Source organism: Cimex lectularius, unplaced genomic scaffold (genome assembly GCF_000648675.2).
Source record: "Cimex lectularius strain Harlan isolate CLEC.00 unplaced genomic scaffold, Clec_2.1 scaffold29, whole genome shotgun sequence".
In the NCBI taxonomy this organism is placed as follows: domain Eukaryota; kingdom Metazoa; phylum Arthropoda; class Insecta; order Hemiptera; family Cimicidae; genus Cimex; species Cimex lectularius.
The window spans coordinates 2,072,936-2,088,397 of NW_019392675.1; the positions used below are offsets into that span (position 1 = coordinate 2,072,936).

General features: G+C 40.2%; 1 pseudogene; it reads right to left on the reverse strand.

The window, feature by feature from the left end:
• Positions 1–14,756: 14,756 nt before the first annotated feature.
• On the reverse strand, positions 14,757–15,186 carry LOC106668878 (annotated as a pseudogene).
• Between the last annotated feature and the right edge of the window lie 276 nt (positions 15,187–15,462).

Consider the following 15,462-nt stretch of genomic DNA (forward strand, 5'->3'; position numbering starts at 1 on the left):
AAGTCCATGTTTATTCTCTATATTTTTAGATGACCTCCCCTCAGTCCTTGAAATTGAAGTACGCGCTGGCGATAAAGTGATTGAAGTCCTAATGTACTCATGTTATCCTATGTGACAACAAATTCGCATTCCAAAGAAACTCTAAAAGATTAGAGGACTGCTGTAATCAATGGAACCATACAGTGAACCTAGCGTAGCCCAAGATTATGGTTTTCAGGAGAGGCGGTAGGATATCAGCTTCTGAACGGTGGTCTTTCAATGGGGAAGGTATAGAGATCGTCAACCAATATAGATATCTAGGAGCCCATCTGACATCTAAATTGTCGTTCTCTTACCATCTGAGTCAAAATGCCTCTTCAGCCAAACCTTGTCTACACCGAATCTGGAGAAATTTTATTGGTCACACTTCAGTTACTTACCCCGCTAAGCGAAACTTATTTAATGCTGTATGCCGTTCAATTTTAAGGCGGTCCAGATATGCGGTATTCGCCGAATCCCGGCTAGTGTGAATGGATGCTCTGCTATTCGCCGAACAACAATATGCGGTGCTCTCCGTGCTCGGCTTTTTGTCAGTTTTCGTGTACGCTTCAAAAGGCGCGAATATTCGTGAAGTAACCGCACTCAAACCATCAACACTTTCAGGGAATCAACTGTAACTGTACATAACTTTAACCAACTGTCGACTGTTATCAAAATCAATAGTAAGTACATGTACCATACATAGTATGAAGTATGGTGTGAAGAAATTGAAAATGTTTACCGTTCATGGGATTGCTTGCCCCCCTCGCATCGGTATTTCACAATCTGCAACCACCCCCTTCCGGATCAGCACTCGGCTCCTGACTTCTCTGCTGCACCCGTCGTCGGCTTTCGGAAGACCTGCAATGGGCTGGGCGACTGTTAGGTTTCTGGGGATACGACGTGGCCACTCTTCTCCAGCCTCAGCAACCGACGAAGCGTCGTCCTCATATCGTCGACGTTCCCATTGTCTTCTAAAGATATAATAAAAAAGAGACGTCAGAAAAAAAATCGCATAAAATAAAATAAAAGTTCAAACATAGTTCGGTCCTTTTTTTCGTGTTCCAGGGCGGTCCTTCCCTTCAATGCGAATTCTCCGCTCCACGAGGAAGGAAATAAAGGCCAAAATAATTTTAAAAACCACAATCAAGTCCTTTTTAATCTTTTTCTCCGACTACCGTCCTCCTCCCAGATTATTTCCATTAGTCGCTTATTTTATTTTATTTAATTACTTTTTTTCCGGCAAACAGCTAGGTCATAGCCGGCACTCAATATTTTTTCTCTCTGAATTTTTTATATTTCTGCATTTTCCACCTCAAATTACTGAATATATTCAATGCTTACCTTATGATTGCAAAGACCTGGAGACCAGCACATTACAACGATCGATATTTGTTCACTCATTCAGACAGCAGTAAATGCTTACAACACGCTAATAATTACACTCATTCGTCTACTTACATGCCATACTATAATGCAATTAAGAATAAATCGAGGGCCACTGGGGTACTCAACATTCCGCCGATGACCACCCCCTCTTCATCATACCATCAGACAAGAAAGAAGGCCTGGACTTAAACATTTTATTCCCTCATTCACACCAAGTCCTATACCTATTTAAAGTACCCTTGCATCCATCACCAATCACGCTAATAAATACACTCATTCGTCTGCACACATGCTATGCTATGTACAAATAAAAAGTAAATACGGGACCACCGGGTTACTTAACATTCCACTGATGACCATTCTCATTGATACCAAAAACGACTAAACCTAGATCACAGACAGTCGAAGTACATGGATATATCCTCGAACTGCCTGTTCTCATTCATACTCATTCATCCAGCGTTCTCGTTAATGCTGAAGAATAAATACATACATTCATATTGCACGTATGCAAAGTGGCAGATTATAGTCATACACTTTCACTACTTGTATATATTCCAATAAATTCTGCTGGTAGTCACTGTTATGTGGCAAGATTTTCTTTTCGTCTCGGGATAGGTGTCACCTTAATCCATAATGTTTTAATTTCACACATCCCACCAGTTTGTGTCGTGTGTGGGCATCGTCTCTGTCGACAACTCTCCAGAAAATAGCCATCTATCTTTTTCATGTTCTCCACAGGCCACGGTTTGACCGTGTTTTTAATATTTCTTGGTTTTTCTGTCATTTCAGCTCATTTATTTTGGCCATTCTTCAAAACTTTTTCCATTTTTCTTTTAACGTCCACTGGACTGGCTGGCGTCTCTGGATCGTGTCGGGTCATTGCGGCTCGTTTTGCCATCTTGTCCGCATTTTCATGACCAGAAATCCAGGCAAATATGAGCTCGCGACTCTGATCCAGTATACCTGCCTTTTCATTCATGGCTTGTGTTAGCGGGTCCGTGGAGAATTTGTTTTTTAATTCTGAGATCGTGCTGAGACAGTCCGTACATATTACTTTTTATTCCATACCGACCATGGCGGTCATTTTTGCTGTATATTTACTTCAGCAGGGAGGGGATCTCTATTTGATTTCCCTTGCAGTACACGGCTCAGTCACCGCTTTTAAATCCATCAGCATATAACAATGTTGCGACCTGGTATTCATCTCGCAGGGAGAGGAAATCAGCTTGATAGATGCATGGGGGGGGGGGTCTTCTCCTTCTTTCTTGCCACCATATCGTCTCGCACAGACAGTGAGGGGAGCATCCACGGTTCTACTGATGTTTCTCTAAAATATGTAATTTTTCCATTTCTGGTTTCCCTCGAAGCAGGGTTTCTTTTAGCCTTATTGCTAACGACCTCGTGCGGGTTCTCAACATATTATATCTTTTCCTCAATCCTTTTTTCCACATATTTATTATTCATTGATGTATCCATTTCAGATATGATTGTTCGTAACTGTTAGTGTTTCAGTTTATTGACTGTTACTAATGAACTAATGATATAATTAAATGAATTGAAGATCATTTAGTACTCTTTTTTATTAAACAGAATAATATGTACATCAACTTAACATTAATCGTTTCGTTCTCTTCGTTCTAACTGAAGGTTACCCCAGGTTTTCTTCTTTCCTCCCACAATACTCCCCCTCAATAACGAGGTATCGCACGTTAGGTTTGACACGCCTCTCACAGTTAGTGGTGTAAGGAGTAGCGATTGTGGTCTCGTGGTGCTCTTGCTGCTTCTGGTATCGAACTACAGTCACCTTAAGTTGTTGGTGCTCCACGGTCGAGGTCTATCTCGTCCTTCAATAAAAATGCCGGCTTGACTTGGGCAACCGTAAATGCAATGTCTTCTCGCCTCGATGTTCTACCAAATAAGGTCCCCTGTACGGTGGAAATAACGCTTCTTTATACCATCTTGCCGCAGAAATACATGAGAGGCTGTCTTTAAGGATTGCGGAATAAAGGTTTGTCTTTGGCTTGGTGCAAGAATTTTGTTGTGCGTAGTTGACTCATGGTTTCTCGAAGGCGGGGAAGGCTCTCGTAAGTGTCTATATTTGTCTCGGCATTTACGAAGAACTCCCTGGGTAGGTGTAGAATTTGAACATATACCGCTTCCGCAACGATCGCCTGAGTATCCTTGTTAGGCATAATACAATGTCGGAAGTTTCTTGGTCCAATATTTGGACTGCATGTGTGCGGTGAGCGTCGCACAGTTCGAGGTGCGGAGCCATCTTTCAACCCACCCGTTAGCCTGGGAGTTGTAGGCAGTTGTACGGATGCATTGGATTCCCATCAACTTGGTAAGATAGTGAAAAAATGATGCTTCAAATTGTCATCCCTGGTCCGTTGTAATTCTCACTGGTGTTCCAAATTTGGAGATCCGTCATTGGTAGAAAGCTGTAGCGACGGTCTCTGCTGTAATGTCCGGTAGAAGGAACGCTTTCGGCCATCGGTTGGAACGGTTTATTATGGTTATGCAATAGCTGTTTCCCTTTGACGGAGGCAGAGGTCCAAGTGCAAATGCTCGAATCTCTCGCATTTCAGAAAGAAAGCTAAGGGTGTTGTGGTATGCCTTGTGACTTTCGCCCTTTGACAGGCGATGCAACACTTGGCACATTTGCCTATTTTTGTGTTTATAGACGCCAAAATTATCTGGCAACCATCATATTCCGGATTGCTCGTACCCCTGGGTGACTGTGTCCGTGTAGTCGATCAAAATACGCGTCGAGATTTTGGAGGTATGTAAGGCCTGGCTTGCGTTGTTGAGGTCTCGCACCATATGGGACATTAAGAGTTTCTTCCAGCTTAGTTTTGTCCTGTCCAGTTATTCTGACAACGTCGTGTTGTTTCTCTGTGCATGTGCTAAGTCGTTCCAGTGTCCTCGATTTAAACTGTTCCTACCCCGGAAAGTGCATCTGCTATTGTATTGCTGTCTCCGGTAATGTATAGGATGTCAGTGGTTAATTGGCTAATGAAGTTGAGCCATCGTAATTGTTTGGGTGATGAAAATGTGATTTTCTTGTTGAAGTCGTAAGTGAGTGGTTTATGATCGGTGGTTTATGGCTGTAAGGATGGTTAAGAGCACTCGGTCATAAGTTGCGTAATGACGTTGAGCGTTGGTGAACATTTTGAAAAAGTATCCTAGTGGGAGCCATGTGTCGCCTTCTCGCTCTTACAGAATGGCTCCCATACAGGTGTCCGATGAATCGCATGCCCATGATAGCTCGGATCAGGGGGCTGGATGTGTGTCGCGTTTAAAAGGCTGCGTCTGCATCCTTGCAACGCTGCCTTATCATTTTTCTTAGCGTTGTTTAAATACTTATTTAAGGGATGTTGTGTAAGTGCGGCGTCTTTCAAACATGCGGGACTTCTGGGGTGGAAAGGTGAGCTTGCGAGGCCATGGAGGCTTGTGAGGTGATTGATTGCCTCTGGGAGAAACGGCAAGGGAGTCTGAGAAGAGCGGTGGATCATTCTCGCTGAGCTATAATGTGCAGAAGGGTTATTGTGAACGAACAGGTTAGAGATGCGTGTTGTGGCAAGCTCATCTCAACAAAATTTCCGTTTCTCAATCCAAATCCTGGGACTGTCCAGTGGGTTCTCTTAGGAGACTCCAACAGACCCTTCTCCCCCAATAGGAAGCAAATGTACAATGGTGTGATACCTTCTGCAGACACGTTAGAGCCTATGAATTCGACCTCATTCCTTCCGAAGACGCACTTTTCGGTGTTTAGTGTAATACCGTCTGGTTGAATAGGTTAAAGACTATTCTTAAACGTTGCTGATGTTCCTCGATTGTCTTTGACGCTATCAGTATATTATCAATACAGACAAAACAAAACGTGAGGTCACTAAAAATGGAATACATGAAACACTTGAACGTCTGTGCGGCGGGGGGTTACTATTGCTGCTCGGGGCAACGGGTATCTGGAAATATGCTCGTACCAAACCTAGTCTTGTGAAAATACTTGTATTATGTAGGTTAACGTTAAAATCCATTATGTTCGGCACGGAATATCGTCGGTCACAGTGAGCATTTAGGCGGCGGTAGTCCCCGCAAGGACGCAGATTGCCATTTTTTTTCGACCACGTGAAGCGGCCTAGTCCTCGGGGTATTCGATGGGCGACATATGCCCTGCTCCATCATTCTGCGAAATTCCTGTTTTACTTTTCGATATCGCTCACGTGCCAGTCTTCGAGTCTTGGCTACTACCGGTGGACCTTAGATCTTGATATAGTGCTGTTCGGTGTGCTTTACAAGCCGTAGGGTTGAGAATGATTAGAGTACATCAGGGAATTCTTTCAGAATGACTGCAAAAGGCTGATCTGGTAGGATAGCCGAAATCATGGAAATTGCCGTCTTAATTAGTTGTCCTGAGGTGGCCAACCCTGTACTCTGGTCGATAAGCTTCTTACCCTTTAGATCTACCAATGTGGTGATGCATTAAATCAGCGCCGATTATTGGTTTTGGTATCTCTGCTGTTACAAATGTCCACGGGAAAATTTACCGAAGTTCTAGATCTAAATATATACTTTTTTCGCCAAACATCCTGATTCTACTTCCGTTTGCTGCGTATTTCCTACTCACATCAAAAACAATTTTAACTTCACAAATTACGCAGAAAACACACACTTTGAGTGAGTAGAAATACTTTGATTGAATATCAAAAATATTTTTTGCATTGTATAAATTCACTTTTTTCCTCATCCTACATGTATTTGTTAAATTTAACAATGTTTGTAAATCCCAGGCTCTGAAGATGATCTCGATAAAGATCGAAACGTTGGCACGATAAAGAAAATGTTTTTCTGAAACCTACATCACACCAGACCGCATCTCGGTCACTAATCATCACACATTTCTTATTACTGTAAGAGGTATTTATTTATTTAAATTACCCGATTTTTGTGCGCTGGATATAAGTCCAGCGTTAAACTGTTTGAACTCCACAATGCTATGATATCGTCGTTTTGAAAAGGACGCACGCGGTCAAAAAAAGCCAAATATTTCAAGATACATTTCAATTAAGTTCCCAGACCTGTTATTATAAGAAACACTTTGGGGGAGAAGGTGTGCATCGAGTTATTGGGAGAGGAATGTCGTTTACGTGATTGGAATGCGTAGGAAGAGAATCAGCCGGAAATGCTTTGTTGAAAGTTGTTGGAGAAATGCCTCTTGGACAGCCGCCTTTGTCCTTGACGGTGCCAAACGGCACTCTTCCATCAACAGCGTTTACACGTTTCAAAACTGTACAATAGAATAAAACAAAACAAATAAGGTTAACTATAAAAGTTGGATTTTGTTCGAAACACTAAAACAACATCCCGCTTGCTAAATACATTGCTTTGGAATATGAACTGTGCTATTGTACTTTTCAGGGGTGATGAACCTGCCGACTAGACGTCTAGGATCATCGTCATTCGCCCAGTCTCACCTGTTTTGTCTAGTCATATCCATAATTTTCATTGGCATTATACCACCACCAGTCGGTCTATGTGTTATGTTATTAACCTTATCCTTTTTTCAGGATGTAAAACCTTTTTTTTGTTATTATGCTGTTTTGGCTATTAATTACGGTATTGAAGTTAGGATATGCATATTTCCTCCAAAAGTCAAAACTTAAATTAATCATCCGGTGTCACCAACTCGTTTCGATGTTTCAAGCAATCCGATTCCCAATCACGAATCGTATGTGATGATGAGGATTATGGACTTTAAGAAGTAGGGATTTTGGTTCCCTAAGCACTGCAGCCTTCTGAAACGAAATAATCGTCAGATCTGCGCGGTTATGACTTGCAACTTGGCCATTTCTGATTATCCTGGCCCTGCTGTTTTGGTATCCTGTGTCAGTGATGATGGTGATAATGGATATGGAAACTGGGAATTGGGGTTTTGTGTTCGCAAGCACTGCAGCCTTCGGGTTAATTGTACTCTTCCTAGTTCTTTATTAATGTAATTGACTCGATCATTCTCATAAGAATTACTAGTTCGTTGATTCTCTTTGCTGTAATTCCTTTCCCGCGGTTCTCTTTGTGTCTGCTCTAAATACTTGAGCTGTAGCTTCGCATTGGAAAATTACATGAGTGGCTGTTTTTTCTTCCTCATCGCATAATCTGCAAATTGGGCCATCACTGAATATACCCTTGTTATATAGACATTTTGTCAAATGCCAGTGACTGGCATATAGTACTATCACTCCTCTGGGTTTTGCCTACTCTAATTGTAGCAGTGAAGAGTGAACTGGAGCAGTCAGTCTTAGGCCTAGTACACACAAGGCGTTGAATCGCGCGATCGGGCTAACGCGCGTTAGCGAAATACCAAGGAGGTAACAGAAGCGGACACATAGTAACGCGCGCTTTTGCTCAACAGGCGCTCCAACGCGCGATTCGAAGTTTCCCCAACTAACGCGCGATTGACCAACGTCTCGACGTACCTACATCTTAGTACAACTGTTCAGTTGAACGCGCGATTCCCAGCGATGACGGAAAAGACGGATATTTTTGATATCAATCTCCTGATCGACGAAATAGAAAAAAGACCGGCGATATACGGTGACGTCGAGCAGTGCAGCATCGCACTATGATTCGGAAGTTTCGGATCTTTTTTAATCTTTAATATTCATATACTGTCTTAAATGCGTTTTTGATAGTTCCTACAATCTTGTTCTACAATGTCAACCAAAAAAATTAAATAAATACACTTACCTCAACGTTACGACGAGCTTTTCTTCTGCCGAGATGGATTCCCTCATACATTTAAATAATGATGAAATATCGCATTTTATCAAGTCCAACAAATTGTCAAAAGAGTTAACTGACATTCTAAAATAATTGAGAAATTTTGGCTCATATTCACGCAACTTTGGATAGAGGGTTGCGAACATACTGTGTGTGAATTTTTCTCTCAAAATAGGATGAATCCAAAACCGCCTTTGTCTTCTTAATTTATAACGAGGGTATAGATACCATAAACCAACTACTTCTTCGACTTCCATTATAAGACTGAACCAAAAACGTGAGTTCAAGCGTCACAATGTGTACGCTGCAAGCGCCTATTAACGCGCGATCGATCGCGCGATTCAACGCCTTGTGTGTACAAGGCCTTACAGTCCATGTCGAGAGACGTGGTTGTAGAACTCCTTCAATCTGATGATTAGCTATAAGCTCGAAATCCGGATCATTGAAAACAACTAACTGTGATTAGGAACTATCTTTTTTGAAAAGATTGAACAACACACTGACGCCGCCATTCATCATTTCTAAAAAAGATTGACGTGAGTAGGCTTCCCTGTATTGTCTATTAAAGTCTGGGAGGTTACTGATCATAGAATAATGGATCTGGTCATAGAATATTGGGGAGCTATTATTTGTTGCTTTTAAGTCATAGTTTAGCTCAGCCATGGTGAATCTTACTGCTAAGTGATCGTTACCAGGATCAATCGTTACGTTCGGCCTGAACTTTTAATAGGACCGGTGGGGCAGAGGTTGGTAATCAGATCAGTCGTCCATTGTCTGAAGTCTATTGGTGTTTTCTGATAGGAGCAGAATGCTCTCCAAGTCTCTTTTTTCGCTTCCGTAATTGTCTTTTGTGCTTCTAAAGAGAGTGTTCTTAAGGTTTAGTTTTCTAAAGATGGGCGGAGTTTATAGTTTCTAAGCGGTCCTGCGTTGCTTCACTGCGTCTTCATACTCAGATTCCACCATATTCTGCTCTTTGACTTAGCGGACACGTTGTCTCTTTGGAGGGGATTACTTGTCTTATATACCGTTAATCCAGATTGAGTAGAATGAGTAAATTCTTTCATTGTTAATCTGAGATTTTTTTCTTCACAGGCTAGCTTATAAGCACCTCAGTTTGCTTTCAGAATTTCATCTGACATGACTGCTACACATTTTGAGTATTGAAAATTTCGTTATTGAGAAGAGGACAGGTCCATGATCCCATGGGTCAACCGGAAGTTCCCATTTTGATCTTAGAGCGGGGGATGCCAAAGTAATGACCACAGCTGATTTGCGGACGTGGTTTTTTCGTAATTTTCGTTGGGATTCCGTCGTCCAGGAAAACCAAATCATAGTCCACCAGGGGGTTGATTAGGTCCGTTCCTTTTTTGTCCTTGCAATCTGAGCCTATCCAGGTGATGGACATTAAAGTCTCCTACTATGATGCACAGTTTGGAAACGAATTTAGAAAACTAATCCCGTTCATGAGTAGATATGTTTTGGGTGGAATAAATGGAGATAGTGGAGTTATCGGAGATAATTTGAACGCCCACGGCCTGATCCGTAAAGTTTATATTGTATTTAGTGAATACTAACAATACAATACAATACAATATACTAACTAGCCACATTCAGATATTGTATTTGATCTGAATGCCATTTCACAGTAATAATCCGACACCTCCGTCTCTTCTATTTAACCTGATAAAATGATAGTTGTTAAATTTACTGGCAGCAGGTAGATCTAGCCATAAAATGAGTGCAACGCTTATGCACAATGTGCGAAGAGTTCGCTCTAAATTGTTTTTCTTTGGCAAGACTGAGTGTCCGTTCCGTTGTAAAACACGTGGATTGCAATTCCTATTGGGTGTGTTGTACATGTTGAAAAGTGTTTTGGGTATTTTTAGGCTACATTTCCGAGTGTAAAATGCCTTGGATTTGTTATTATAAGCCTTCAAATTGGCACAGTACTTGAGAAAAATCATTAATTATGGAAGCTATCGATGTTGGTGTTTCTGTCAAGGGTTTAGATTTGAAGTCATTGATAAGTTGACTTAGATGTTCAACCAAAGGGTTTAGTTCTATTGGATTGCATTTGGAGTTTTCTATAAAATCGGGTGAAGTTGCATGAATACCTAGGGGTATGTTTTCAATTTGTTCCTCCATCTGCGTTGGCAGTCTGTTTTATTTTGGCGGGCTTTTGATTCATTGTCTGGGGACTGTGAGCTCGTTCCTCCACAGAGCCATTTTTGTAATCATGAATTCTTGAGTTTTTTGTTGTTTTTTTCTACTGCGTGTTTGTGAACCGTTATTTCATGCACCTTTTGGGTCCTCTGCACTTTTCTTTCACATGATTGAATCGTAAGCAATTGTAACACTGTCTCAACGGTGGGACATAAGGGACGACCCTGCCTGTACCTTGCGTGTACCAACCTGCATGATTTTTGCCGTTTTAAGCTGCTTGCTTTGTTAACCGGCGAATGCTTTTCACTCAGATGGGTGAGTTTATATTGGAGAGGATCTCTTCTTCGCTCTGTCGATACGTTTCTTATCACGCATATTTTGTTTAAGAAGTATGACTGTATATATGTGTGCAGGTTGTTCCGTTTGAAAATGTGCAGGGAATTCACGCCTGAGAAATTTTTGTCTCAATTTTTCTTCTGTTGCGACCGGATGGGGAAATAACCAGTTGTTTTATGAGAATGTGTTCTCCTGTTGTCAAATCTTTTTTCCCAATGCCATAGGGTGAATGTTTCCAGCATTTCTGTTGATGCTTTCAATAAAGACGATTTATCATCACTGCAAAAGCCAGTTTAATTAGAAGTTGCAATCATTTGAATTGAAAGGCACTTCTGTTGTTATCATTGGCATATGTTATATTAGCACACATATCCTCTCCTTTGAATTTTATTAAAAATATTAATTCTATTCTACGAACAATATGTTGTCGTTTTGGTGGCCTTTTATTAAACAACAGCAAAATGCAACTTCTACAACAGAATCAAAAAGTAAGAATGTAAGATTAAACATAATTCATACTACAACAAAATCATCATAATTATACTGAACAGTAAAAAACTTACAAAATTAAGGTAATTTACTATTTCATTTGTTCTTATAACAGTATCTGATTATTGATGTATATAAGCTCAAATCCGCAAATGTTTGCGCGTAAACACACACATGTGCAGAGTTGAGCTTGTCTTCTCCCAGTCCACCAGCAATTCGTAATTTGCAGTAAATTATCGGCAGCCATCGAGAATTACCCACCGCGGTTGGGCTCGTGGAGCTGCAAATAGGTTATAGGCCATTTCATCCCACGCAATCAGTTCCTAAAAAAACCATTCACACTCTCATTATGAGATTATGTGATTTGTATGTGTATTTTTTTAGTATATCCAGTTGTATAACCCGTGCGTTACACAGGGGATAATATAAAGTTTTATTTTAAACATTATTTTGAATTCACTAATTTCGTCGTACGCTTGACCAATTAATGTACTACAATTAATTAACGTTTTTAGTTGAGATAACGAAGTTGGTATCCGAGTGGATCGAGGTCACGATAGCTCAAGTGGTAGAGCAGCGGCGTATCAAGCCGAAGATCGTGGGTTCGAATCCCGCTCGTGCAATTGTCTTTTTTATCTCAACTAAAAACCTTAATTAATTATTTTGAATACACATATTGCAATTGCTTGATGGGGTATAAATTAAGTGAACATAATTTAAAGTTTAAAAGTGTGCAAATTTTATTCAATTCTTCAACAACCACAACTGGATGCAAATCATATTCAAAATTTGAATTATACTCAAATATAATACCATCAAGTTTTACAATTGATTAATTAATCGATTCATTTCCATTCGTAATCGACTATTTGACAATGGACATTTTGATAACAATAGGGCAAAGATTGTTTTAACCCTCTAATTTTTTCTCGACGCCTCATTTCGTGCTTCGTGATGTTGTGATGATTTAGTAGCACGTGAGTGACATATGAATTATGTTTTGTTCATTTCGTTGTGCTGTTTCTTATTCGGTTCCATTTTGTCTTTCATTTGAAATTCTGTTGGCAATATTTCTGCGACAACCAATATTTTGTCGTTTTCGTGGCGTTTTAAACAACAACAAAATGCAATTCTACAACAGCAGTTTCAACAAGACAGAATATAAGATAAAACATAATTCATAATATAGCAATGAATCATCTCCATTAATTACAAAGCATTGAAAACTGAACATTACGGAACTTCACTTTTATAAAATTCAGAATGTTAATAAATTCAATTCGCACGGGTTTTTTAGTCTTTATCTTTGTACACTAAATAAACATTCACTTGGAGCACTTTTCTCAATTCTAATGGTTTGGCTGAGTGTAACGGTCTATGGACTAAACACCACATGCCGGTAGTTGGTTGCCCTACCCACTGCCACTGCTGCCTACAGTAAAGATACAACGGTGAAGATTCTATCTTCATATCTTTACATCAGTGAAACCAATTCTGTAGTTTTGCAACTATAATCGATTCCGGGATGCTTGCGGCTATAGAATGTTAGCGTAGTTTTTGCATCTATTGACTGTCAGCGCCTCCAAATGGCAATTTGAAAGACGCGGGAAACGTGTATCATAACGGGAGCCGAAGGACCGTATAGACAGCTCACAGCTGTGAAAGCAGGTATTAAAATGGACGCCTCAAAATCCTGAAATGTCTCTTTTTTGGAAATCCTGGTGCCCATTATTTATATGCCCATTTTATATTCTGTGAACCCGCCCGGCACTAATTCAAACAAAGTGTGAAAATTTCACCTGAATCGGTTCAGAAACGGAACATAGTATGTGTGGTTAATGTTCTATTAATGAATATAGATAACAATGATGTTTAAACAACAGAAATAAATATAAATAACGAATAATTTAAAAAGAGCAAATTAGTACAATTTAACAAACAACAAAGGTAACAAAACGAAACATATATTCCCTGATAAGACGATATTTACGAGCCGAGATCGGCGGCGATGTTTTTATTTCGAGGGCTAAACAACAACTTTGGTGGAGGGTTCTATGTTTGTTTTTGTTATCCCAAAAATGGGTTCAGTGCCTATATATGGTCTTCCTTTGGCAGTGTATCTGCCTATTCTTTGCCCAAAATTCCCTTGTCTCCTGGTACCCAAGATATCTTCAGGTTGTTGTTTCCCTAAGTTTTGGGTGCTGTTACTGACTAATTTTGATGTGATTTTTTTCGTGCTAAGGGATTAATAACAGCTTGGCAGCTGATGGCATGTATTTCAGGCTGAATGGCGAATGAATCTTCCATAATGATGACATTATTGCTCATGTTTTGGGTTTGTACAGAAAATGTCAGATCCGGTTATTTTATTGGTTTTGGGTGTGTAAAATCCCTCATGATGATGAATATTAAATAACTTCACATGGCATGACAGGAAAAAGTACGGTAAGCGAACAGTGAGATCAGTCGTACCAGAGAATGTTTAACAAGAGGTCCATACCAAAATTATTCTAACTAACTTATCCCTTTATTAACAATATTTTCTTCTGAAATTCCTGATTATGTGTAATTGGGCCAACTCAGTGGAAAGACCGAAAAAATTGTTTCTTCTGTTTAATTAAATTTTAATTGGCAGAGAGGGTGGGAACGAAGAAGCTGTGCTTACAGTCAGAATTATCGATGCTCGAGAGATTACATTTCCCTATCGAGCTGTCCTATAACGGCTAAAGTTTAAAAGATATTCTAATTACTTAATTTACCGAAGTCCGGAAAAGATACGATCGCCACTTTTCCTATATTGTGTATCATGTCTGATCATGGTGTATGGGCTGACGGCTTCTATATGTTCTGTAGTGTGATAGAATGATAGAAAACGACTAAATTTCATTTTTCTCTTTAACAACATTTTAACCCACATTCATAAACCTATTTAAAAAAAAGCCCACCCTAATATACAATCAAAGGACACCGACAACGTAAAGACAACGACTATAGCACAGACTCTCGACTGAATTCCAGGAACTCCTGACAAACCCTTTCGACCTGGTAGGTCATCTTGGTAAATTTCAAAATTCATATTGTAGCACGGAATATCCCCCTCCAAGAGGTAAATAGGTCTTATACAGAAAAATATAATTATTCATTTAATAATTGTCCAGTTTAAAGGGTGGCGCCCCTGGATTACGATTTGCTTTAATATTAGCGTACATCTTCATCCAGGGGTGGATCGTTGTAGCACTGGGTTGCATATCAAATAAATTAGACCTTTACCCCTCATCCAGCTATAGATGATGCACTTCATGCACAATAAATAAGTAAGCCTTGTTATATCACTTCGTCCTCATCTCCCTCTCAAACTATTCCATCCTTCCGAAGTTAAGTACTACAAACAGAAACATAGACACGGCAGTCCAACTAACAGTGGAGGATAAGGCAATGTGAAAAAATGTGGACGGTGTACATTTACATTGAAAAAACAATCTTGCCTAACGATGTACATATGCATACCGATTTCCACTGAAGTCAGATACTTATACATATACATAAGGCATATATATAGTGATTGGCAGAGAAACGGTTTAAGCAAGTTCTCCTCGGATACGTCTGGCTAGCTGCATATATTTAGGCATGATAGTCACTCTCTTAGTCACCATGGATGGCACACAAGTTAGTGTCTTCAAACAGACCGACCAAGTAAGCTTCAGCAGCTTCTTGAAGGGCCATCACGGCAGAGCTCTGGAAACGAAGGTCAGTCTTGAAATCCTGAGCGATTTCCCTGACCAACCTCTGGAAGGGCAAGGAGGAGTTCAGTGCTCTTCTAGTACCGACGGATTTCCCTAAGGGCAACGGTTCCGGGCCTGTAACGATGGGGTTTCTTTACTCCTCCGGTGGCCGGAGCCGATTTCCTGGCTGCCTTGGTAGCAAGCTGTTTCCTAGGAGCTTTTCCTCCGGTGGATTTACGTGCTGTCTGCTTCGTACGTGCCATAGTAGTGCGATCTGGACGAACTCACAACGAATGATCCCTCAGACGGTTTTAAACCATGAGGAACGTCTTTCTTGCTCTGTAATGTATACTGCCGATCTGTAAACTTTGTATATATATTAAACAATAAAGACATATAGTAGTAGTAGTAGTAGTAGTAGTGATTAAACCGTAGGCTTATTGTATTTAAAAAAATAAAAATAAATTAATTAATTAAACTCTTAAATTATTAACAAAAGGCATGCGTAATATTCGGGAAAAATGAGAAAATCTCTTGCCGAGAGGAGTAATGTTTCACTCAC